Source organism: Podarcis gaigeae (genome assembly GCF_964106915.1).
Source record: "Podarcis gaigeae genome assembly, chromosome: Z".
In the NCBI taxonomy this organism is placed as follows: domain Eukaryota; kingdom Metazoa; phylum Chordata; class Lepidosauria; order Squamata; family Lacertidae; genus Podarcis; species Podarcis gaigeae.
The window spans coordinates 14,472,551-14,497,242 of record NC_139691.1 but is presented as its reverse complement, the minus strand read 5'-3'; the positions used below and the strand labels follow the sequence as shown (position 1 = coordinate 14,497,242).

The 24,692-nt window shown below is 40.6% G+C and overlaps 1 protein-coding gene and 1 long non-coding RNA gene across 5 annotated transcripts in view; one reads left to right on the top strand and one right to left on the bottom strand.

Moving 5' to 3' along the window:
* Positions 1-24,692, top strand: part of MED27 (mediator complex subunit 27) — a 171,027-nt gene that overhangs the window by 13,627 nt on the left and 132,708 nt on the right. The window lies entirely within an intron of this gene.
* Positions 17,357-23,156, bottom strand: LOC310836364. The gene is made up of 3 exons (XR_014560040.1): positions 20,869-23,156; positions 17,811-20,606; positions 17,357-17,434 (listed from the first exon to the last, which is right to left on the bottom strand). It is a non-coding gene; the product is annotated as an uncharacterized lncRNA (long non-coding RNA).

Sequence of the window (24,692 nt, the reverse complement as noted above, 5' to 3'; positions counted from 1 at the left end):
AATTGTTGTGTGTGTGTGTGTGTGATACCTTAAAAAACACAATATTCTCTCTCTCTCTCTCATTCACTGTTCTGAACAAAAGTGTGTTGCTCTTGGAAGATGTGCTGCAGTGTGTGAGGGAGAACGGCAGGGTAACAGTGTAGGGTAGAGATGCCTTCATTATCAGCTGCCCTGCCTCCTGCCCCCACTTCTGATTTAGGGATTCTTTTCAGTGTACTATGACTATAGATAACCTACTGATATTCAGATTGAAATAAAAGCCCAAGAGGAAGGCAGAATCATAGTTCTGGATAAATTTGAGCTTGAACTCTTATGAAAAGAAAAGCTAATGTTAACCTTTTTTAAATCAGCCTAATGCAGACTTGATAAATGTGTCACCAGTAGGATTTTTTTTTAAAGACTCAGAGTGAAGAAGCTACAGGTTGTCCTCCTGGAAAGGGAGTTCCAAAGGTATTTGGAACAGGTTTTACTGTAAAACAGTTTTAATGAGTGATCTTTTTTTCTTATCCTTTTAAGAGTGTTTACTCACAGGGCGATCCAACCTGTCAGACCAAGTGGGCCACAAGAGTTTTTGCCACAGAACCATGGACTGCACATTGAATTAAATTTCCATATTGTAAATTAAACTGTTTGTAATATATTTAACATTATTTTACACAGTTAATATATTTGATTGAATATATAAATTAAATACAGAAATATATTTTATTTATTTATTTTAAAAAATTAAATCACAGACAGATGTTGAGACCAAGGTATAATAGAATGAAAGTTTAAATAAAGTTGAACAGAAGCCTTCTGTTAACAAATAGGATCTGGTTCCTTATGGGAGACAAACAAGGTGCCCACTGGAAAATAAAGGTGCCTTAACACTTTCAATCTCACCAAGAACTGACAAGGTGTTAGTGATTTATAGCACTTTGGGGATATATTAGAATCCAATTTTGCCTAATTAAGGGAAGTGAGAACTGGCATTGCTCAGGTTGCAGCATTGCCAAATATTGGTACACTTCAGAAAGTGACAACCTCAAATCATTTTAATGTTTGAAAGTAGCCCTGTGCTGAGTCAGGCAGTTGGTCCATTTAGCTCAGTATTGCCTATACTGACTGCCAGAGATTCTCCAGGGTTTTAGGCAGGGATTTTTTCCCAGCCCCAAGGGAGATGCCAGTGATAGGTCATGGGACCTTCTGCATCCAAAGCAGATGCTTTGCTATTGAGGTATGGCCCTTCTTCTAGCCCCGAGGCAGTTTCATGTTGTACTTGAAACAGTGGAACATTATGGATGCAATGCTCCAGTGTCTCTTAACTGTGTTAAGATTGGGAGGAAACCACAGAACTGTATTCTTTCTTTTCCCTAGCCCCTCGCTTGTACACATTCCCCTGCTGGCGGTAGTTCTGCGAGGAAGCATATGCACTGAATGCAAAATCTCTTATTCAAGTTGCTGCATCTCAAAGAGCTTCAGTGGAAAATTCTCCATGATAAAAGGCAGAAAATTTTTCATTTTATAAAAGTATTAAAACAGTGAACAGATATAATACCAGCAAAATTGGACAGTTTCAGAATTGTTATTCTGCTCCCTTTCCCATGTGAATTCTCCTTGAGAAGCATGTGTATTTTTGTAATTAAAAAAACCAAACACATCTCCTTCAGTTTGCTAAAATTAGTCTACTTTGTTTTCAGCACCTTAGACTTTTAACAGTGTAAGAGAAGTGTTTATGCTACTGAGTTGCCATGCCTTAAAATATTTTAATAAAAATAATTTACAAAAAGAGTTTACCATTTGTTTGAATAGGATTTAAAACAATCTCCTTCCCAACTCCCAAATATTTCATTTCTGACAACTTTTGGGAATTGGTAAAAAACCTTCTATTTTTTTATATCTTGGATAAGCTATAAAATTAACATGGCAAAAATCAAACATACTGAATTGGATACCGATTAATGTAGGGTGGTTCAAAAAGCTTCTGGAAAACTGTAATACTGGGGCAGATCTGGGAAAGACCTGACCTGAGACCTTGGAGAGCAGCTTCCAGTATCACAAGAAAGATCAAGGCTAGATGGACCAAGCAGCTGTAACACCTTATCTTCTTAATAAGAATATAATAAGAAACGAAAGTCCATCTAGACCAGTGTTTTTCAACCTTTTTTGGGCAAAGGCACACTTGTTTCATGAAAAAAATCACGAGGCACACCACCATTAGAAAATATAAAAAAAATTAACTCTGTGCCTATATTGACTATATATAAAGTAATTCTCTTGAATAGGAATCAAATAAACACAAAGAAAGTATTTTATAATTACTTTATTATGAAATAGTAAGTAAACAGAAATGTGAAAAATTATAAAATACTTTATTTTTAAATCTTTCGAATTTTTCAATTTTTCCCACGGCCCACCAGGCAACATCTCGCGGCACACTAGTGTGCCGCGGAACAGTGGTTGAAAAACACTGATCTAGACCAGGTATGGGGAACCTTAGGCCCTCCAAATATTGCTGAACTACAGTTCCCATCAGCTCTAGAAAATGTGGCCAGGGATGATGAGGTTCAGCAACATCTGGAGAGCTAAATGTTTCCCAGATTTCATCTAGATTGAGGAGTACCGGCACTTTGGAGGAAGCTTTATGTGGCTTTACTCTTTAGCTGTTGGCTAAGAGGAAGTGTAGGGACGCGGGTGGCATTGTGGGTTAAACCACAGCGCCTAGGACTTGCAGATCAGAAGGTTGGCAGTTCGAATCCCCGTGACAGGGTGAGCTCCCGTTGCTTGGTCCCAGATCCTGCCCACCTAGCAGTTTGAAAGCATGTCAAAGTGCAAGTAGATAAATAGGTACCGCTCCAGCGGGAAGGTAAACGGCATTTCCGTGTGCTGCTCTGGTTTGCCAGAAGCGGCTTAGTCATGCTGGCCAAATGACCCGGAAGCTGAACGCCGGCTCTCTCGGCCAATAAAGCGAGAGGAGCGCTGCAACCCCAGAGTCGGCCACGACTAGACCTAATGGTCAGGGGTCCCTTTACCTTTACCTTTAAGAGGAAATGTGGATTAATGTTAGCCAAGGAATTAGCAATTGTTGGCAGTGATTCTGATGTAATCATTGACTTGTGCATTTGAGAAATCTGGAGCATGCTGTAGTGTAGTGTAGTGCTGTTTCATGAGCTCCTGCCTCAAACAGCAGTTCTGGTTAGCATTGACTGCAGTTAACATTGGTACTGATTCGTTGCTTAAGTGAAGTGGAAGGCAGTGAAAACTTGTACCTGGAGGAGTGGGTTGGTAGAAAGGTGTGTGGGATCCTACAGCTAAGAGTTTTGAAGAGTTGTGTCACCTATATGTATTGTTATTCTGTTTTTTAAATAGTACCACCTATATAAAAAAAGGAGAGAATAGCATGCACAGTTTGGTTTTTGAAAAGGTTTATTTCCATGAAGGTGAGAAAGTACTACTATGTTTCTTTTCACTAATTTATTAAGGAGCAGAGCTGTGTTCCTGCTGAGTACAGTGTAAATGCTCAGATCATAGCATGCATGTTTATATAGACAGTTGGGGCTTACTGATAGAACTCCTGCTTAATACCTGTCTGAAGACTGGGCTTCAGCTGAAGGATTTCTACTAATGAACATATATACTCACAGTACATCACTAGTCAATCCTACTCCCTGTAGTAGGTCTTCCCAGCATGTATCCTAAACTGTCACTCTGAGGCTAGGTGTGTGGGAGGTAATTGCCAATAAGAGGCTCTTTGTTTTAGGTTAACACAGATAAAATAAAACAAAACTCAGCCTTAAAACTGAAACCAATAAATCTGTAAAATCCTGTAAAATACAGAAGACTGTGGTGCTGTCAGTGTCTAAAATATTAATGTGGTTGCTTTGTTTATTTTTGGCCAACCACTATGGTTTCCCCCCAAAAAATGTATATTTATTTTATGTGTATAATGTATTTGACAGCTTCTTTTCACTCCGAGCCTAATTCAGTTTGAAATGACTGCTATTTATCTATTAAAGCTTCCCCCGCCAATCATGACATTAACCGGGATTTGTTTTGCTATGCTAACTTTTTACTGTATGAAATATATGGAAGCTGTCAGCTTTCCAACTCCAGAGTGAGTGTGGGGGAAGCTGTTGTGTCTGAGATGAACTTCAATAGAAGAACGATGTGGTAGAATGATTCCATATCTCTTCTGTAGACCATCTTAGTCTCTTTCCTCCTGTCTGTATGTCTGTCTACCCATCATCTATCTATCTAGAATAAGAGGAAATATTGCTTCAAAACTAGCTACATATTATACTAATATCCATTTGCCCTATCCATATGCTTTCTGTTGGATTCTGTTTAGGAGTTTCAATGCTGTTGTCATGTTGAGATTGTAATTTTGGCCTGCCTTACGGCTCCGTGTTTTATTTTCTCTCTCTCTCTCTCTCTCTCTCTCTCTCTCTCTCTCTCTCCCCGTGTTTTATTTTTTCTCTCTCTCTCTCTCTCTCTCTCTCTCTCTCTGTGTGTGTGTGTGTGTGTGTGTGAGCGCCATTCTTCACTCCCTAGTGGAAGGTTGCATTTCTAGAATTTCATGGAAATTATATAAACTTTTGTTTTTGCTGTTTTGGGATTAGTTGGCAGATTGCGTAGTGTGATTTTTTTTAAAAAAGGCTAATCTGTCATTTTGAGCAAATCACTTTGTAGGATCTCTCAAAGCTTAGGGCCAAATTGTGACAGTTTCATGTGCTTTAAACATGAAACTTTTCTGTGTAGAGATTTTACACCTAGTGCTTCCTGACACCATCTATTATCACTGGGCTCCCCATGGCAGTGTCACTAGAATACCAGGGTGGGACTTAGCCATGATTTCTTCCCAGCATCTCTGAGCATATTCGGTAGCCTGATGGATCAGGCCATTGACCCATCTAGTCCAGCATCCTGTTCTCCATTGCTGCTTTGCTCGCCTGTTGCTGAGAGATAGTAAGAAGGATGTGCTTTTGTTTATTTATTTACATAAGAGGAAAATGTGCTTTATTGGCCAGAGTAAGTAGGAGCCCAGTTTTTTAGACACAGTTCTATCCAGTACCACTTAATGTTACATTCCCTGCGTGGGAAGGGATATTTCCCCAGACTCACAGTGAGCTTCATAAGGACAGCAGCAGGAGGACATGATGTTTACACATTATTATTTAGCTATTGTTTAGCACAGCCAACCTGGCACCCTCTGTGTGTTTTGTACTATAGCTATCAGAAGTTGTAGCTCAAAACATCTGGAGGGCACCAGGTTGGTGAAGACTAGTTTAGCACAAAATGAATGAACCTTCACAGGCCTCTGAGCAGAGTGTGGTGCTCAGAGACTCCCCCCTTACCTTTTCCTGCTTCTGCCCAGTCCAGGAAGAGCACTTATGGAGAAAGTAGTTTGGCTTTCACTGAATCTTGGTGATCAGTGTGTGTGAACCAGGAATCCTGGTTCACAAACAAACAAACAAACAAACAAACAAACAAAACCCTGGTCAGTTGCATAGCTTACAAAGCTGGTATATTTAACTAAGCATTGCTTATGGATTGGATTCTTGGACAGTATATGATGGTAAGCTAAGTTTTGGTGAAATTAAAGCAGATCTTTGTAGAAATCTTCCAGACTTCACAGGGGAAGGGACTTGCGACCCTCAAGCTTGTTGTTGTAGGCATCCGTCTGTCTTGGGAAACAATGGAGTGTGCTTCCGGGGGTGATATCAAACCACTGGAGAGTTGAGCTTATTTAAATAACATATGAATGGGACCAATGAATATACATTGCTCTAGTATCATTTGATCCATTGGAAGATGCTTTGGATATCATTTGCTCAAAAGGTTGGGTATAAATCTTCAAAATAAATGGAAATAAAGGAAGGGAGTTGGATTTTTCAAAGCAAAAGGGACATGCACGTGCCAAATTATAGGAAGCATCTTTGTACTGAATCATTGGTCCATCTATCTCATTATCATTGACAGTCTGGTAAGAGTTCAGGGTTTCAGAGAGAGATATCTACCGGTCCTACCTGGAGACACCTGGAAATGTTCTTGGACCTTTCTGCATGCAAAGCAGATGTCTTACCACTGATCTACAGCTGACTCAGAGCCCTCTGGACCTTATCTCCCTCCACATAATAATAATAATAATAATAATAATAATAATAATAATAATAATTATTTTTTATTTATTTATACATGCTCTCTCTCAACAGTTTTCCTTATGATAATATGGCCGCTCTCTCCCAACAGTTTTCCTTATGATAATATGGCCAGGGAAAACATGCTTAGGAGGATGAAGTACAGTGGTAAACTGCAGATATTATTTTGCTTTTAAAATCTAATTTCCCCACTCCACCCCACAGCTGCTGCCATATCAAATTTCACATTATATTATCCAAAGTCACCTTTTCTGTTAGTATATCCCGGCAAAGTGTCGAGATACATTGTAATCTCCCCCACCCGCCAATGCATTTGCAAGGTAGAAGAAGCAGGAAGAAGCAGTCTTGACAGCTTTTTGAAAAGATGGTCCTGCTAGTTCCAGCAGAAGAGCTTTTAGACTATTGACAGTTTTCTATTTCCCAAGTCCCTATATCTTCTTAGGAACCATTTCCATATAAGTACTTGCTGAGAAGCTTCTGCCTGCTGTAGAGGATCCTGAGTCTTAGGGCAATATGTTGCAGCAGCACTTGATTCTTGTAGAGTGCTGGCTTTAATTTGTGTTAATGTTGCATTTTAAATTGTTTAATGTTGCATTTCAAATTATTGTGACCCACACTGGGATCTTATGGTGAAGGGCAGGTAATAAATCAATTTAATAATAAGGCTAATTGGATGCTTCTTTGGAGAGCTTGCCCTAGAACACATGTTCTGTGTGGTTGCGTGTTGCAGGAAAACAGAGGTAATGATGATCAAATAGTATTTAAGGAAGCTTCTGCACCATAGCTGTGGAACTTCAGAATTTACAAGCACACTGTAGGCAAAACCACTCAGAAGACAACTCCAGTGTAATTTGACTTCCCTGGCACGTGATCCAACTACAGCGAGCACCTTCACATCCTTTCGGGTTTCCTTTTCTGTTTCTTTTTTGAGATGGTTGCAGTGAGCTAAGCATATTCTTAGATTTCGCCTATTGAAATGGGTGGGACTTAAGTGTTCCAAGCTAGTCTCACTTTTGCCCAAACACATAGACATAAGTGGCTATTAGAATCAGTCTTAAAAGTATCACTAGCATTTGACATTTCTATCTGGCAAAAATGGTTCAAACACTCTTAACAGGGCTAGGATTTTCCCACAAAGTCTAGATTTGTTCTTATTTAATTAGATGTTACCCTTTTCTATCTTACCCTATTCTAAGGGTTTGGTAGTTGAGTTTGCCAAGCTGGAAACTAAGCTGCAGAGAGTAGGTAAATTGACAAGAGTTCATATTGGGATGTTCACAGAAATGAATTAAGTAGTTGTCCATGGCAGTCCTTTTGTTCCACCTCCTTAATTTATGACACCAACCACTTGTTGTCTAAGGAGTCATAATATCACATTTGCTATTGACTGGTAATGCCTTCTGTAAATGGATGACTATGCACAGTACCCTTCTAGTTTAAGGGTAACTAGAAGTTAGTTAATAAAAACAAGATGTATGGTGGAATGTGTAAATAGAAGACATTGTATAATGTGATGTTGCAGATCTTACTTATTTTTATTTAAAACATTGATTTACTGCCCCTCATTAAGAATTCCAGGATGGTTCACTACAGTAAAAAGGTAAAGGTAAAGGTACCCCTGCCCGTACGGGCCAGTTTTGACAGACTCTAGGGTTGTGCGCTCATCTCACTCTAGAGGCCGGGAGCCAGCGCTGTCTGCAGACACTTCCGGGTCACGCGGCCAGCATGACAAGCTGCATCTGGCGAGCCAGCGCAGCACACGGAACGCCGTTTACCTTCCCGCTAGTAAGCGTTCCCTATTTATCTACTTGCACCCGGGGGTGCTTTCGAACTGCTAGGTTGGCAGGCGCTGGGACCGAGCGATGGGAGCGCACCCCGCCATGGGGATTTGAACCGCCGACCTTTCAATCGGCAAGTCCTAGGCGCTGAGGCTTTTACCCACAGCGCCACCTGCGTCCCTGCCAGTTCACTACAGTACAAATGCGTAAAAATGCAATAAATACCTTGGCATCAACGGTAAACCAGATTGGCAAAATATCTCTCTAATACTGTTGGGGAAGGAAGCTCTTGATTTATCAAGGTCATTTTATGGCATACTGACACAAAATAAACTGGCTTAGATAATTTCCTTTCCCCAGGAAAACATAGGAATTGTAGTGGTGGTGAAGGGAATAATTTATAAGAACTCTCATCACCTCTGTCAACTATAATCCCCCAACATTCTTTGTGGGAATCCATAACACTGAATGTGATATAAAACAGATTTGCATGTTCAGTGTAACTATGTTCCAAGCAGTGTTTGAAATTAGCCAGGTGCCAGGTTCATTTTGGCACCTGACATTCCCATCATTTGGCTGACTGGCACACAGCAGCATTTTCTTTTTTCTGCTATGCTGTAGCGTGAGTCAGATTTTAGCTTAAGCTGACAATATACACAAATAATTTTCAGCTTTGTTATCTAGTAAAAAACAAAAAAAGCACCTAAATATTTCGCTAGTGCACCTGTAATCTAGGTTTAAGGGGCCATGATGAGGAATAGCTTTTATATCTCAGTTTCTAACACTGGTTCAGAGGTGGCCATTGGTAGCTAATATCAGCCTTGCAAATAAATCCACAAAAGGTACTAGCTCACAGAGCCTTTTCTTAGTCTCCTTCCTACCCTTTCTTATTTATAGGGGACTTGAAGGAATAGGAGAGGAGGCGGAATAGTTCACAAATATTCCTTGTTGCTTTGGAGGCAATTCTGCTTGCCAGGCAATGGTCTACTTTCAAACTTATTAATATGTCCTTCTCATAGCTGTTAATGCCAGGATATTGTTGTCCAGTATTCTGCCCATTAAAATACCCAAGAATATTTTAAGGGCTCCCTCCCTCCCACTTTGCTTTTTCCCACATTCTAAAGAGCCTGACAGTGCTGCTCTAGGATTAAGTGAGATTACAGGCATCTTCTCTCCATCCCTCTCGTGTACCTTGTATGAAAACATCCTAATAAGTATTGATACAGCATTCATCCTGCAAGAAGCTGACCTTTTAGTATCTGCTGATGCTGCAGTTTTGAGGTGGTGGTTTTCTTGCAAGTTAAATCAATGGAGACAAATCTTGGTAACTTCTTCAGCAAAATAAAGTGGTTTAAGCTTGGCAGCCATTTAAAGTTTATCCTTCTGCAGGGAAGTCTTCTACATTGCATGCACACTGTTTATTTTCTGCAGCCGAATTGATTGGTTGGTCCACTGAGTTTAAAGGGCAAACTTGCATTTCAGGACGATTGAAGAATATGTAATGGCACTCTTGGCTATATACCTTCTTTTATTGATGACTGCTTTCCACAATGTACCATTTTTAATTTACATGCTGTTTTGCCTTTTTAAAGGGGAGAAACTTTCTCCCTGTTTTACAAATGTAGGAATTAGCTAGCAGCTTAGAAGTAACATGCCTACTTGTCTAAAGGATAATGCAAAGTATAGAGGGTTTGGGGGGGCTTTTTGTACTAAGGTAGTAATTCCCTTTTTTAAAAAAGGAAAGCTGAAGTAATTGTGTGTAAAGTATTCTCATGAAATCATCCATGCAGTTCTGGAGTTGGTAGCTCAGCACTCAAGAAGTGAGAGGTGTGGATTTGAATTGAATAGCATCTTCTGGAAATTGTATAAATGTACTGTATAAATAGTAGCAAACAGCATTAGCAGTACTCAGAAGATAAAACAATACTCCCACCCACTAATTAGCAGATAAATACAACCTTAACCCCCTCCCTAAGGACACTTGGTTGGCTAACCCCAAAGTCAATTCAGAAGTAGAGGTTATTTATTTATACATTGATATCCAACATTTCCTCCAAGAAGCTCAGGGTGATAGAGATGATTCTCTCCCTCCCCATTTTATTCTCACAACCCTGTGAGGTAAGTAGGCTGGGAGATGATGGTGACTGGTCCAAGGTCACCCAGTGAGCTTTGTGGTAGAGGGGGAGATTTGAAGCTCACTCTCCCAGGTTCTTGTCCGGTACTCTAGCCACTACACCACACTGGCTCTTGGTGTGAACTGCTTCATAGGTTGTTGCTGCATATGAGCTGCTTCATAGGTGGTATTAAAGACCCTTCAAAGTCTTTCAGTTCCAGACGGACCTACATACAGTTTGGGCCTTTTGTCTGCTCAGTGTTTTCCAGCATAGCACAACCTGCATTACCTTCTAGCTGTTTGCCTCATCAGCTATCTTTACAATTTATACACACACAACGGATGTCCACTCATGACTTGCTTTGCAAACACAATGGATGTTCTCAGGATATTCTAAAAATGTCAAGATGTTCTCAGCCCACCATCAGCATCTCAGAATCAGTGTTTCTCCATTATTTGCCTCATGAAGCACATTAGGTAATTACCATATCATGCATATCTGGAACCCACCATTCAATCTAATAAAAGGAGGGGGCATTATGTGGCACTTTGACCAAGCTGAATTCCTCCCTCTTGAACTTGGGTATCCAAATTGTAGCACATTAGTTCAAGGAAGCCTCTTGCTAAATACTTGAATTGGTCGGGCAATATCCAACAACTTCATTGGTAGGAAGTAGAGTTTAAGGGCAGCAATTTCCAAGTGATGCTAACAGGCGTAATGAACCTTTCCATATCATGTAGCCCTTTGCCTGGGCTTGTGTTTGCTTAGGCTGTGTGAATCCTGTGTGAGTGATGCCACAGGCATTTTAGCTCTGACAGAGACAGAACTTACTTCCCTCAACCCACATAATTAGGGGTTCTCTTGGCTTATAAATTGAAGGTATAATATTGAAGTACACATTTTGTTCTGACTTTTTCATAAGCAGCAATGACCTTTCAAAGACCAATGCAGGCGCACATTCCACAGTTGAAGGGTGTGCTTGAATAAGTGGATGGAAAGGATGCTTCATCTTTCAAATGGAGTCTTCCTTTGCTTGGATGGCCTTCCCTGTGTCTGTGTGTGCACGTTGCTGTGTCAGAGCTGGAAAATGAATGTCTGCTTTGCAGTGGATATAGAAAGACTTAATAAAATTCCTTCCAGTAGCACCTTAGAGACCAACTTAGTTATTGGTATGAGCTTTCTTGTGCATGCACAAAAAAGCTCATACCAATAACTAAATAAGTTGGTCTCTAAGGTGCTACTGGAAGGAATTTTTTTTTTTTGTTTCGACTACAGCAGACCAACATGGCTACCTACCTGTTAATAAAATGCCTTTTCTTTTCCCTCTTCTTTTTTGCAAAGGTTTCTGTGGCCTGATAAGGATGTCAGATCTCAATTCAATTAGTACCTTTAAACACTCATTTCTTTTTATCTGCCCCCATGTTAACACAATGGCTTGTTAACCATGACAATCTCTTCCCATAAAAGCTCTTATTTGAGGGAGAGCTGCTCTTTAATGGAATTAGATGATAATATTGGAAAGTGAATGGAACAGAGCATTAATGCTGCCAAAAGGTCATAGATGTTTGGAATTACTAAGAAGGAAATAATGAAATATATATCAGTGGGCTTCCTAATAACTTACTCTTTCAAGTACTATATCCTTGTTTTTAGATTCCAGTCTTGCTTGTGGTCCATTGGTTTATTTATTTAATATGCTTTGGAGGGAGGATGGTAACGTCGTCATTGAAGGTGGTGAAATAATCTGCTAGCTCCAGCCCCCCACTTCCACCTATCAGCTATTATAAGCTAAAAAAACCCTAAAAGGTAACCCAGGAAAGAAGTGGATCCTAAAAGGTTGTGCCCACGTCAACCCCAAATATCTAAAGAAAAATTGCTCAGAAGCAATTTTGACTTTAAAATTAGCAGCGGAAAATCAGATATGGGTCAGGAAGAAACAAAATCAACTATAACCCCGAAAGCTGTGTGTCTTACTAAAGAAGACTTTGAACCCTTCCAGGATCTTCTAAAATAGTTTTTAAAAGATTTAGCAATGGAATGGAATGCAGCCTTCAAAGACTTTAAAGTCAAAATTAAAACAAAATTTAAAGACTTATCTACAAAATTTACTGAACTGTTTGCTTCAACTAATGAAGCTTTGGAACTAGGAATATGCAACAAATCCACCATTAAAATACTCACTTAACCAGTGTCAGGCCTACAACTTCATATGGATTCCTGGGAGGATATGAGTAGACAGGATAATTTACGACTAAAAGGAGCTCCAGAGGGCTTTGAGAAAACAGATATGAAAGCCTTTTTTTGGTAATTAGCTAAATCAACAATTTCCAACTTCAAATGTGAATTTAAACGACACACAGAGAGTGTATAGGTAGGGTTGCCATATTTTGAAGAGCAAAAAAGAGGACAAATTTGCTGACGTCTGTTTTTAACTACCGATCAGACTTTTAACTTGACATATGGCAACCCTAGTATGTGTCTGTATTTGTGTGTATGCACTCATGTAAGGGGGTGTGTGGGTGTAGAGGAAAGACTAGAATATGAGAGAGGATAGATGAAGATTAAAATGAAAAGGGAAAGGAAGGGGAGGGGAAAAGGGGGAAGGGGAGGATTAAATGATTGAATGAGGGTAAAGAGTGCAACAGTGAGAGTAGGAGTAGGGGTTTGGAGGTAAAAGTCAGAGTTCAAGACAGAGAATCAAGTTAAAAATGGAAGGTAGTTTAAAAAATCAAAATGTAAATATTTCACTCCTCTTTCTTTGGGGTTAAAAATGAAAAACCAAATTGGAGATTCAAAGTAAGGTTTGAAGAATAAACCGAAAGTTAAAAGGTTAAATTTTTTGGAGGTAGAGTTTGAGCAGCTGGCATGAGGTTCTCCCTAGCTCTGAGTCCTGGTATGCAGCTCTCTCCTGCCTCCTCGAATTGGCAGGGAGGGTGGGAGGGAGTTGGGGCGAGAATTTAGAAAAAATAAAATGATAACAAAACAAAAATAAAAGGGGGATATGTCAGGACTGGTCATTGTCCTCTTCAGATCACCACACAAATGCTTCTTCTTCTCTTATAACTTTTTATTGCGTATTAACAATCTTATAAACAGTTCTTATCTTTAACTATTATTCCTCATAATCACTTATTTCAGATACCTGCGTTCCCGCTCTTTTTTCTAACCTCCTCCGAATCTGAGCTATAACTTAACTCTTGCCTTTCCTGTGAACATCCTGTCCCTCCCTGTTGTTCCTGTTGCTCTCTTCTATTAGATTCACTGCTCTCCTCCCCGCCTTGTGGAAAGCTTTCTCCCTCTGGGAAACTGGAAACTTCTAACTCTTCCCTGACATCACCCCCTCCCCTAAGCCCCCCTTCCTCCTCCTCGCTCTCCTCTGTTTCTGAAGGACTGAACCCTATGAACTCCTCTTCCTCTCTATCTGTCTCTTCAAAAGTTTCTTGAAGATGCAAGTTATGGGGTTTTAGCTTGTGGGGATATTTTCTATGAAATTCTTCTCAATTCTGGAACGTTTATTTTTTCTGTTGGTTCCCATGAGTTCTCAGATTCATCTAACCCTTTCCATTCAACCAAATACTGTAATTATCTCCTACTTATTCTCAAATCTAATATCTCTTCCACTTCGGTCTCCGTTCCCCCCATCATGGTGGGAAAAGGAGGTGGTTCCCTTGAAATTTGATACTTATGTCCTGGTACAAACACTGATAGTAAAGATCTATGAAATACAGGGTGTATTCTCATATTTTCAGGTAAATGAAGCTTGAAAGCGGCTGGGTTAATTTGAGCCTGCCATGGGTACCTCTCCTTCGGCAGGGGATGGGCTGCATGGTCCCCTAGGGGTTCCTGCAGTCCTCCTCACAGGTCAATCCCAGGATTGGACCTATTCCAGGTGACGTGCCTCCATATGGCCTACTCTGCCATTCTGATCCCTCTTGGCCTCTCCTCTGCAAAAGTGGCAGTAGTGGCAGCTCAGGGGCTGCTCAGTACAAGAGAGAGGCTCCCACAGTGCCTGTGCTGCCATGGTTCCCCTGGGCAAGTACACCCTGCAGTGGCAGCGACGCTGATGGCAGCAGCACCAACACCAACATGGGCTTCTCCTGTTCACAGGCCATGGCCTCCACCAGCCAAGCTGCAGAAAGAGACACGCAGGCCTGGCCGAAGGCTGTGGAGCCTCTGGAGAAGTGGGTGGTGGCAGCAGGCTGGCCTAGCAAGCCTATGCTGCGAATCCTGCAGGACTTCAGCAGCGACCCCAGCTGCAATGGGAGCTCGCGTTCCCCATCCTGACCTGATCTTCCTATATCAATGGCTAGTGATGGTCTTGCTTTGGCCTTCGAGCATGCTGTCTGCTTCTCCTTCTGGGGTATAGCTGTTCTACGTTGCGCTCCCGGAATGGCAGTTCGGAATGCATGCTCCCTTGAGGCTGGGCTTAAGGCAGGCTTGTCCAAAGTCCGTACTGGGGGCCTAATCCGGCCCACCGATCAATGTAAGCCGGCCCCTGTGGCAGTTTATTTCCTGGGGTACATCCTAAAAAAAGCTTAACAGCTTTGGGGTAAAACCATAAAAAAGCTCAACAACTTCAATCCTAAAAGTTTCACTTCATCAGATCTGGCCCTCTTTGAAAAAAGTTTGGACACCACTGGCTTAAGGTACCAAACAAACAAAAAACCTGGCACATTCTTCCTTAAAAGAACCAATTATGAAAGCAGCAAGAGAATCAACAGAATTGAATATGGAAAGGAAGAAAGTCCAAATTTATAATGCTTTATGTGCAGAGGTACTACAAAAAAGAAGAAACCTTAAAAAAAAAAAATCTTGCTATGAGCTGCTGGAGTGAGATACATATGGAACTTCCTGTTTAAACTTATTATATTTGCAGACAACAAAACCCTGATAGTCTCCACTCCACCTGAAGCCAAATTACCACTGGAACAATTGAAATTCATTCAGGAAAAGGCAGAAGAAGGAGAGGAGTAGAGCCAATATGGGTGGCATTGCAATTCACAGAGAAATAAGAATCCTAGGAGTTCATAAAGAAATCAGTAACAACATTCTTGTGCAAACTGACTTGTTTAATTTTTAATTTTCATAACTATATACTATATATTATGCCCAGTGCTAGAATATTAGAGTGTAATTGTTGAAGAAAATGGTGAAGGGAGAAAGTAAAGGAAAGCTGAAACAAGTATTTCCTTTTTCTTAGCAAGTACAATAAAATATTAACTGTTTGAAGTTTGGGGGGGGGGGAGAGAGAAAAGAATGTGAACTCACTGATGCCCTGTTTATACTTCCTACCTGTGGACTCCTAAATGAAATCCACATTGAATCTCTGCAAAGGGATTCTATGGAGTGCAGTATTTTAGACTTTGCTTTATTTTTGCATTACACTGCAATGCTAGGAGGGAAAGGGACCGGAAGGGAGACTAAACAAGTCCAGAAGAGTTAATAACTTTTTGAAGCTACTAATACTTAAACTTGACACTAGCTATAGTGAATTGGGCTGTCGGGTGTAAGGCCTGAATAACATTTGCAGTCAGAATTTTTCCCCCATGAGGATAAATGTTAACATGAGCATTAAAATCTGCTCATGGCCTAGGAAACCCTATAAAAAGGAGAAGGGTTTGGAATGAATTGAAACGGAAATCCAGATTTTATTTTCCTACAAGAAACCCATCTTTAAAAAACAATTAGAATTAAATCCATTAATAAATCAATCCAAGGCAATGTGGTACTCTGCTGCTTGATTTTTTTTTAAAGAGCAAGTATTTGGATTTCCCCACATAAAGGCGCATTCTCTATTTGCCCATGAGTGTGCCTGTGAACCCAGAAAAGGGGAGCACTCTGGAGAATCCTCATGGCTCACAAGGAGACCCATCCCAGAGCCCGAAGAGGATGTTCTCATGAGCTGGAGGTCCATGGCGCTTGTTCAGGCCTCCCCGCCTAACAGCTGATGTTCAGGGTAGTGCAGGACTAGCTGCTGCTACCCTCTGTGTCAGCTGTGCAAGCCTCGTTGCCCCTCTGGGGTACTCCCAGTTACACGATTTCGGTTACACACGGGGAGGCCTGGAATGTAACCCCTGTTACGTTTAAAGAAGTAGGGATTTTAAAAGACATAAGATGACGTTTTATTTTCCTGAAAGGCACCTTAAATGGTGAAAACTTAACTTTGGGTTCGATTTATAGTACAAATTTTGGGGGCGGCGGCAAAAAGAATTCATTGAAGTGATATTAAATAAATTAAAGGATTTTCAGGAAGGCAGACTACTTTTAGGAGGTGATCTAAATTGGGCATTAGACCCAAAGAGAGATCAAAGGGGGAAACTAAGGCATTCTCCTACACATAGCTGTCAACTTTTCCCTTTTCTTGCGAGGAATCCTATTCGGAATAAGAGAATTTCCCTTAAAAAAAGGGAAACGTTGACAGCTATGCTTCTACACATCCAGGCAACCTAAAAGATCTCCTTTGTCAATAATCATTAATAGATCTAAGGAGGGCACTAAACTCATTGGAGGGTGATTTTTTATTTTTCCAAAATTCTAATAACTCATCAGTAAAACAAAATCAGAACTACTATGTCTGAATGTCCCATCAGAAGTACAAAAGTACAAGTTAAAGCGAGTTTTAAACTTTGTCCAAAATATATTAAATATTTGGGAATCAACATGACAAAATCATGGAAACAATTATTTAAAGCTAACTTTTCACCAGTGGGGAAAAGTGTTACAAAGAATCTTGAAAGATCATTAAAGACATCTATTTCCTGGATGGGTAGGGTAGCATCAGTTAAAATGATGATATAACAAAAAAACCCATATTTGTTTCAAACATACACTGGTACCTTGGTTGTCGAATGGCTTGGCTCCCAAACAAATTGGCTCCTGAATGTCGCAAACCCAGAAGTAAGTGTTCTGGTTTGCAAACGTTTTTGGAAGCTGAACGTTGAATGCGGCTTCTGCGGCTTCCAGCCGAGTGTAGGAAGCTCCTGCAGCCAATCAGAAGCTGCCCCTTGGTTTTCGAATGGTTCCAGGAGTCAAATGGACTCCAGGAATGGATTAAGTTTGACAACCAAGGTTCCACTGTATATGTATTTGAGCAAAGACCATAAAGAAATGGCAAAAAAGATTGTAGGCTTTATTCATCAGGGCAAGAGACTTAGACTGTGATTATTTTATCAGTATTCCTGGAGATGGGGGTATGGGTCTACCATATTTGCAAAGATACCATGGTGCAACCCACACACAAAATGTAATTAGTATGGTAAATAATGTAAAAGAGAAGCTTTGGATCTAATTGGAATTTGATAAACATGTGCAACACAGAATATCAGGTATTTCATTTTTTTTAATTACAAAACTATCTTAGAAATGATAACAAACCCAATCCTGGAAACAAAATTAACACCACCTAAATCACCATTAAGGGACGCAGGTGGCTCTGTGGGTTAAAGCCTCAGTGCCTAGGACTTGCCGATTGAAAGGTCGGCGGTTCGAATCTCTGCGGCGGGGTGCGCTCCCGCTGCTCGGTCCCAGCGCCTGCCAACCTAGCAGTTCGAAAGCACCACCAAGTGCAAGTAGATAAATAGGGACCGCTTACCAGCGGGAAGGTAAACGGCGTTTCCGTGTGCAGCTCTGGCTCGCCAGATGCAGCTTTGTCACGCTGGCCACGTGACCCGGAAGTGTCTCCGGACAGCGCTGGCCCCTGGCCTCTTAAGTGAGATGGGCGCACAACCCCAGAGTCTGTCAAGACTGGCCCGTACGGGCAGGGGTACCTTTACCTTTACCTTTAAATCACCATTGATTCCCTTCGCATTGCACACCTCCTTTTACACACAATAGAGAATTGATTGATATGAAATGGAAAGAAAAAGGCTTGTACAGATTGATTCACTTTTATGAAAATTATATCTCTCTACAGCAAGGCAAATAATGGAAAGAATGGAAGGATGTGATCTATCAGGTGATACATTTTATATCAAATTCAGCCATTAAATCTCAAGCAATTAGACAAATGACACCATTTGAAAAACTAATTCTGAATATGACTGAATACTCCCCTCCCCAGAATGTACAATTTTATACAAAATATTCACTGACCTAGTCATTGGGCAGTGCTCAGCTATTAAAACAAAACTGGTAAAAGGACCTAGGTGTAGAAACTGAAGAATCAAATTGGAATGACAAACTCCCCCCCTTAACATCACCCCACATTAGAGAAAACTCTTTTAAGTTAATATATGGATGGCATCTAACACCTGTAAGACTCCGTTATATAAACAAAGCATCCTCTGCAGCAGGCTGGAGGGGATGGATGCAAGGTAACTGACACAATTTTCCAAATGTGGTGGACATGTGAATTAGTGCAACCATTTTAGGAAAGGGTATTTGCAGAAATGAGCAAAATTAGGAACCAAATGTACAGTGCCAAGCCATGTCTAGGTTTATTAACAATTTTTAAAGAAACTCAAATTATTCCACAGGGAACTTGATAATAATAATTTATTATTTGTACCCCGCCTATCTGACAGGGTTACCACAGCCACTCTGGGCGGTCTTTCTCTTGTTAGCAGCACAATTACTTATAGCAAAAAAATTGAAAGGACTTGATCACCATCTACACATCACACAATGGGAGCAGAACATATAGACAATTACTGTATCTGAGAAACTGAGAGACTACAAACCCTGAATGATGCATCCAACAGCATTCAAAACTCACATTGTTCTAGGCGCGTTTTGCAACAGGGAATTTTATTAATGCGAACAATTTCTGAACTCTGGACTCAGTACTATGCCTAAGATTTCAGATTAAAACTGCCATTTCTGGAATGAAAGGGGACCTTTTTCTGCCTCCTCACTTCCAGCCACCCTCTGAGGACTGGAGAAGGGATCCTCATCAGAATATTAGTGGGGTGGGCAGGGGAAGTATGGCTTTGTTTTTTGCAGTCTTCAGATAAGGATTAGACCACATGAAAAATGAATAATAAGACGTTAGCAGCAGTTCATTCATTTTCAGCTTTGTATTCTTGTTATAAAAAGCATGCCTAGACATTCAGTTGCAGCGCCCATAACCTAGGTCTCGGGTGCCATTTAGCTACCAGCTCTCGTATTTCAGTTTCTAACACTGGCATCCAGTGTGTAAAATTTTCTTGAAATATGGCACCCCTTTATAAAACGTTCAAATGAACACCCTCGTGACTGGCACCCCCACATACAAACAGATTTGGGGGGGGGAATTGAAGCATTTGTCTTCTGTGGGAAGTTTTGAAAATTTTATGTTTATGCTTATATTCTTTTTCTTGAAAATTCATAAAATATTTTTAAAATAATACTTTTTTGGAGTATGCATAGCTTGTAAAGTTCATTTAAAAAGGTATTAACTTTCTGCTGAATTTAAAAAAGTGACAGATGAAAAAGGGCACAGTGCAATATGCTCTGTAGCTTGGGTTTTGTTCAGTTTTCCATCCTGCCTCTCTCTACCCCCCCCCCCCCAATTCCTTGAGACTGGAGCTTGACTCCGTTCTTGAACTTGGGAATCCGAACAACAGATGGTGCTGTTTCAAATTAAAAAAATTTAAACTAAGATCCATCAGCTGCCAACATGAAACACTCTTCTTTTTTCTGAAGGGAAGGAGCTCATTATCAAGAGTATTTAAGCAAAGTAGGTATTTAATCTTCCTTAATCATTTGCATTCTTGAGAAGAAGGATACCAGTGGCAGCTGTCATGCCAGGCCAAGCCCTGTGAATATGCTTGCTTGTAATTACTTCACAAAATCTATTTTAATTCTGTTCACGCTGAGTACAGTCAAAACTGAAGCCCAAAAGTGAGAAATGTTTTCACAAGCACCTCATTTATAATTAAATTGATTTCTTTTCTATCTTATTCTCTAGTCGTTCAGGAAGGGCCTAATACTTCTTAGGAACTTGCAATAGAAGCTTAAAAAGTTTGTTGTTGTTTTAAGGCTGTTTTTCCTTTTTCAATAATGTAAGTTCAAGTTTAGGACTTCATATCTTTGGCAAACTGTATGCTACCATGGATCCTGTTGCTCAGTTCCCATGTTACCCATTAATATTATTTCAGTTTATTAGTCACTTGCCACATAGAAGTCTCCAAGTGACTTACAACATTTTAAGAGCATGAAGCATAATATAAAAACACTAAAAAGGACAGACTGGATGATAAGTCATACAATAACCAGTAAAACAGACTCAATAATTCAGCAGCAAAAGCGTGCCATCCCTAGACAGCAGAATCATTTTACACCTTCAGTAAAGTCCAAAAGGATTGTAAAATCCAAAATCCAAATGTCATGTAAAAGTCAGGGTGTGTTCAGTCACAAGTGCCACCCTCCCTGTGCTTAATGTTTGTTTCCCAGTAAATTTGCCCATGCTTTTTACCAGAGTAATTTCCCTATCACTGGGGTTCTGAAATCTTTCATGGAATATGTTTGAGTTTTTCCTCTTGATTAAAGAGCTGGTCAATAAGGGAGCCTTTCAGTGACTTCATAAAACATGGAGGCAGCTTATCTAATGAAACTGTGTTTCCACCAAGTGGAGAGCATGAAGAATATATAAAATACTGTATTTTTTGCTCTATAAGACTCACTTTTCCCCTCCTAAAAAGTAAGGGGAAATGTGCGTGCGTCTTATGGAGCGAATGCAGGCTGTGCAGCTATACCAGAAGCCAGAACAGCAAGAGGGATTGCTGTTTTCACTGCGCAGCGATCCCTCTTGCTGTTCTGGCTTCTGAGATTGAGAATATTTTTTTTCTTGTTTTCTTCCTCCAAAAACTAGGTGCGTCTTGTGGTCTGGTGCGTCTTATAGAGCGAAAAATACGGTACTCTTGTGGAATGTATTTAAATGCCTTTATTCCACAGAAGGCAGAGGACAGGGGAACTTGTATCTACAGCTGCATCTTTATCAGAGTCCCTTGAGTGGAACGTTCTTTTTCCTAGTGCACTGTTTCCTGATTTTGTCCTCTTCAGTATGTTCTTGGAAGCTTTGCATGTTCTGTTTAAGCACTTCTCATTGTTGAAATTACTTGACTGGACCCACACATATAGGTTTGTGGACAAAATAGCTAGGTGTTTTGTTTTTGGTCACTCCTTCTGCTCACTTCCTTTCAGGAGCTGCTAAAACTAGGAACACTTTTATCTCTGTTGTGCTGGCCCATGTGGTGCTGGTCAGAAGATTCCTTGAAATGTGGGGTGTTCTTGAGTGCTAAAGTGATTCTTTCTCACCCAGGAAGCCTATGAGCTCCTTCACTGTGGAGAAGTTATAAAGTGCACTGGTGCTGAGACGGAATCTTTTCTCTCAGTTTGCTTTGGGGCAAGCAAGAAGCAGTAAGAATGATTGCATTTCCAAAGCTCAGTGCAAAGCGATGAACACCCCCCCCCCCCCGTTCTCATCTGAACTCTCTGAGTATGCCAGAGGACTTGGAAGGAGTCAGAGCTGGAATCTTGCACTTGACGCATAAAAGAGCACTCATCCTCTTGAGTGTTGTGCAAAGTGCAGAGAAGTAATGGCAGCATAGATGTAGTGGGCTGGCTGGTATACAAATTGAAAATGAAATGAAATGAAATGAAATGAAAGGGTCAGAGACCTGTTACTAGTTCTGCAGCAGGCTCCCTGTCACCAGTGTCCTAGAGTCACCCAGTTAGTGTAAGAAAAACACTGGGGCCTAATTTGATCAGTAGAATATTTGGTATCTGGGTAGGTAAAGGGACCTCTGACCATTAGGTCCAGTCGTGACCGACTCTAGGGTTGCGGCGCTCAAGCCGCTTCTGGTGAACCAGAGCAGTGCACGGAAATGCTGTTTACCTTCCCGCCAGAGCAGTACCTATTGTATCTACTTGCACTTTGACGTGCTTTCGAACTGCTAGGTTGGCAGGAGCAGGGACCGAGCAACGGGAGCTCACCTCGCCGCGGGGATTTGAAGCACCGACTTTCTGATCGGCAAATCCTAGGCTCTGTGGTTTAACCCACAGCACCACCTGCGTCCCTTGGTATTGGTGGGCTGGGCTTATATGTCATGCTCCAGAATCAGCCCCTCCCTTCAGCGTGTTCCATTAAGTTTCAGTTGAGAGGGACTAACTGCCTCTTTGTGTTTCTTGCCTCAGACTTGCCTCGTGTCCTTAGTTTCCCTCATTATGTTAATTTGTTACAGTTTTCTTTATTATTAAAGCTTAGTTTACATTTACGTGAGCCACATATTTTTCTCAAAGAAAAAGAAACTCTGCTGTGGAAAGGTGTGGAATGTCCAAAACTCTGTGTTTGAGGGGATATTCCCAGTTTACCAGGTGGATTTATTTTGTTAATTATCCCCCCCCCCCCACCTTCACAACAGTTAGCACAAAAGAGGAGCTTTTTAGCCACTGAGAAGTCTTCTCATCCTTTGTGCTGACTGTAGTCAAAGTGAAATGAAGTGACTCAGCCACTGAGGATTGGTCCCTAGGGTCACTCTAGAGAAGACCTGCTTCAAAACTAAGCATTTAGGAACACTAACAACACACGGTTCAAGGAGAATGGTGTGTAAGTTCTGTTATTTGCAATAAAACTTCAAGGAAAACATGAATTACGTTACTCAGAAAAAAGGATATTGAAGTACTCCAAATGATTTTCCCATACCAAGAAAATAGTCAATCTAGCTGAGAGGCTGCATGTGGAGATCTACATTGTTCGTTGCCATGAATTCCTATTTATCATTACTGTATAAGATTATTGTATAATCTTAGAAGGGAGCATGGCCATGACTATCAAGAAGGGACTCTGAACTTGCCACTGCTGTACTTCATGCTTTGTGCTGGATGACCTGGAAAGAGCAGGGAGTAGATTTATCACTTGGGCATTACCAACTTATATAGAACATTACTTGTGCCCAATCTTCTGAAGAACATTGAGGGGCTGCATGTGGTGTCGTGCAATGTCTTGTTGTCACTCTGTGTCTAGCTCCGTGTTCAGCTTTAACAAGGGGTTGGGGTGGGGTGGGGGCTTAAAAAAAAAGTTTAAGGATGCCTCAGCCCCCTGGAGCCGGTGCCTATTTTTGTGTTGTTCCTGGTTCATTCAAAAGTCTGTTCTGGCTTTGTGTAGAAGCAGAAGGGAGCCTCTGACTTGTTCCTACACACTGCTGTGTGTGAATTGGCCCTTTGTCTCTCATTTTGGAGTGTCTGTGGCTCTCAATCTTGTATTAAACGTTCTATTTCAGCGATTGAACACCACACCCTCTAAAGAGTGCAATCGCCATTTCATTATTATTATTTTTAAGCATTGTTTTTTTTCTCTGTGTTTATTTTGCCTGGAACATCATTGAATAACAAAATTAGCCAGATCTAAATGATTTGCTGACTGTTTGCTTGTATGTGTATTTAAACGTGTCACTGAGAGGCCTGTTGTACCTAATTAAGTACTTGAGCTGTGAAACATTATTTTTAGTTGAAACAAGCCTGCTACATTTTGGCTTTAGGATGCAGTTGGAAACTTTTCTTAGCTAATTGTGTTTATGTTGCCTCCAATTAAATAAGTCTGCCTGCATTAAAAAAACCCCGAAATAGTTTCGAATCTACACCCTTGTGCAAATTAATTGAAACAAGCAATGTAGTTTATTGTACAAAACTCATATATACATGTACAAAACTCACATATAGATACATTAGTAATGGATATGACCTCCGCTATTTTTAAGCAGCATTTGAACATGGTTTGGCATGGAGTCTACTACTTTCGAACAGTCACTGTTGATTTTTGGATACCTGTACCACACTTGAATCAGCGCCTGAATGAACTTCTCTATAGTCATACAGTCTACAGCAGGGAGGCGACTTTTGCATATAGCCCACAAATTCTCAATGGGATTTACGTCTGGGGACTTCCCCAGTACCTGTATTTGCTACTGTGTCATGAATTTCTTCACCACTTTTGATGTGTGACAGGAGGCTAGGTTCTGCTGCAATATCCCAGTACCGTCAGGATGCCTCTTTTCCAGCACTGGAATAACTCTCTTTTGTAGAACCTTCAACATATTGTGGCGAGCACATCATTCCTTCTATTGGTTTCAGGTTCACCATAATGATCAATTGACTTTTCGTGTTTGTACAGGATTATGAATAAGATAGAAAATATTCTTTGTTTTGTTTAATTTGCACAAGGTGTATATGTTGCAAGAGCTCTGTGGATTTCTCTTTCAGAATTTAGTTAATAGTTTGATGATTTTTAGGATTGATCCAGAACTTCTATCTCTTTTCCCCATTTAATGTTAGTTTGGATGGTTACAAACAAACAAACAAACAAACAAACAAACAAACAAACACACCCACAGCCTATTTTCATCATTTGTTGTTTAGTCACATTTGCATTGTATTGAGGTTGTTCTTCTCTGTGTCAATTCCTTGTTGCTATATGATCTTCTGTTTTTTGTTGATGACATTACATTATTACTTCACAATCCCATATGGGCCACAGCAGTTAGTGTGGGCACATGAGGCTGATGTTTGTGAGTGTGAAGAAACTTAGCCAGGGAAGGAAAAGGTTACTACTGAAGAACAACAAAAAACACAAATAATCAGAGGCAAGAGTGCCTTCCTCCCAACCCTCATCTGTTCAGTTTCATTGAATTTGCTACTTTCAAAATAGTATTAAAATTGGCAGGTAACGAAATCAGAGAACATTC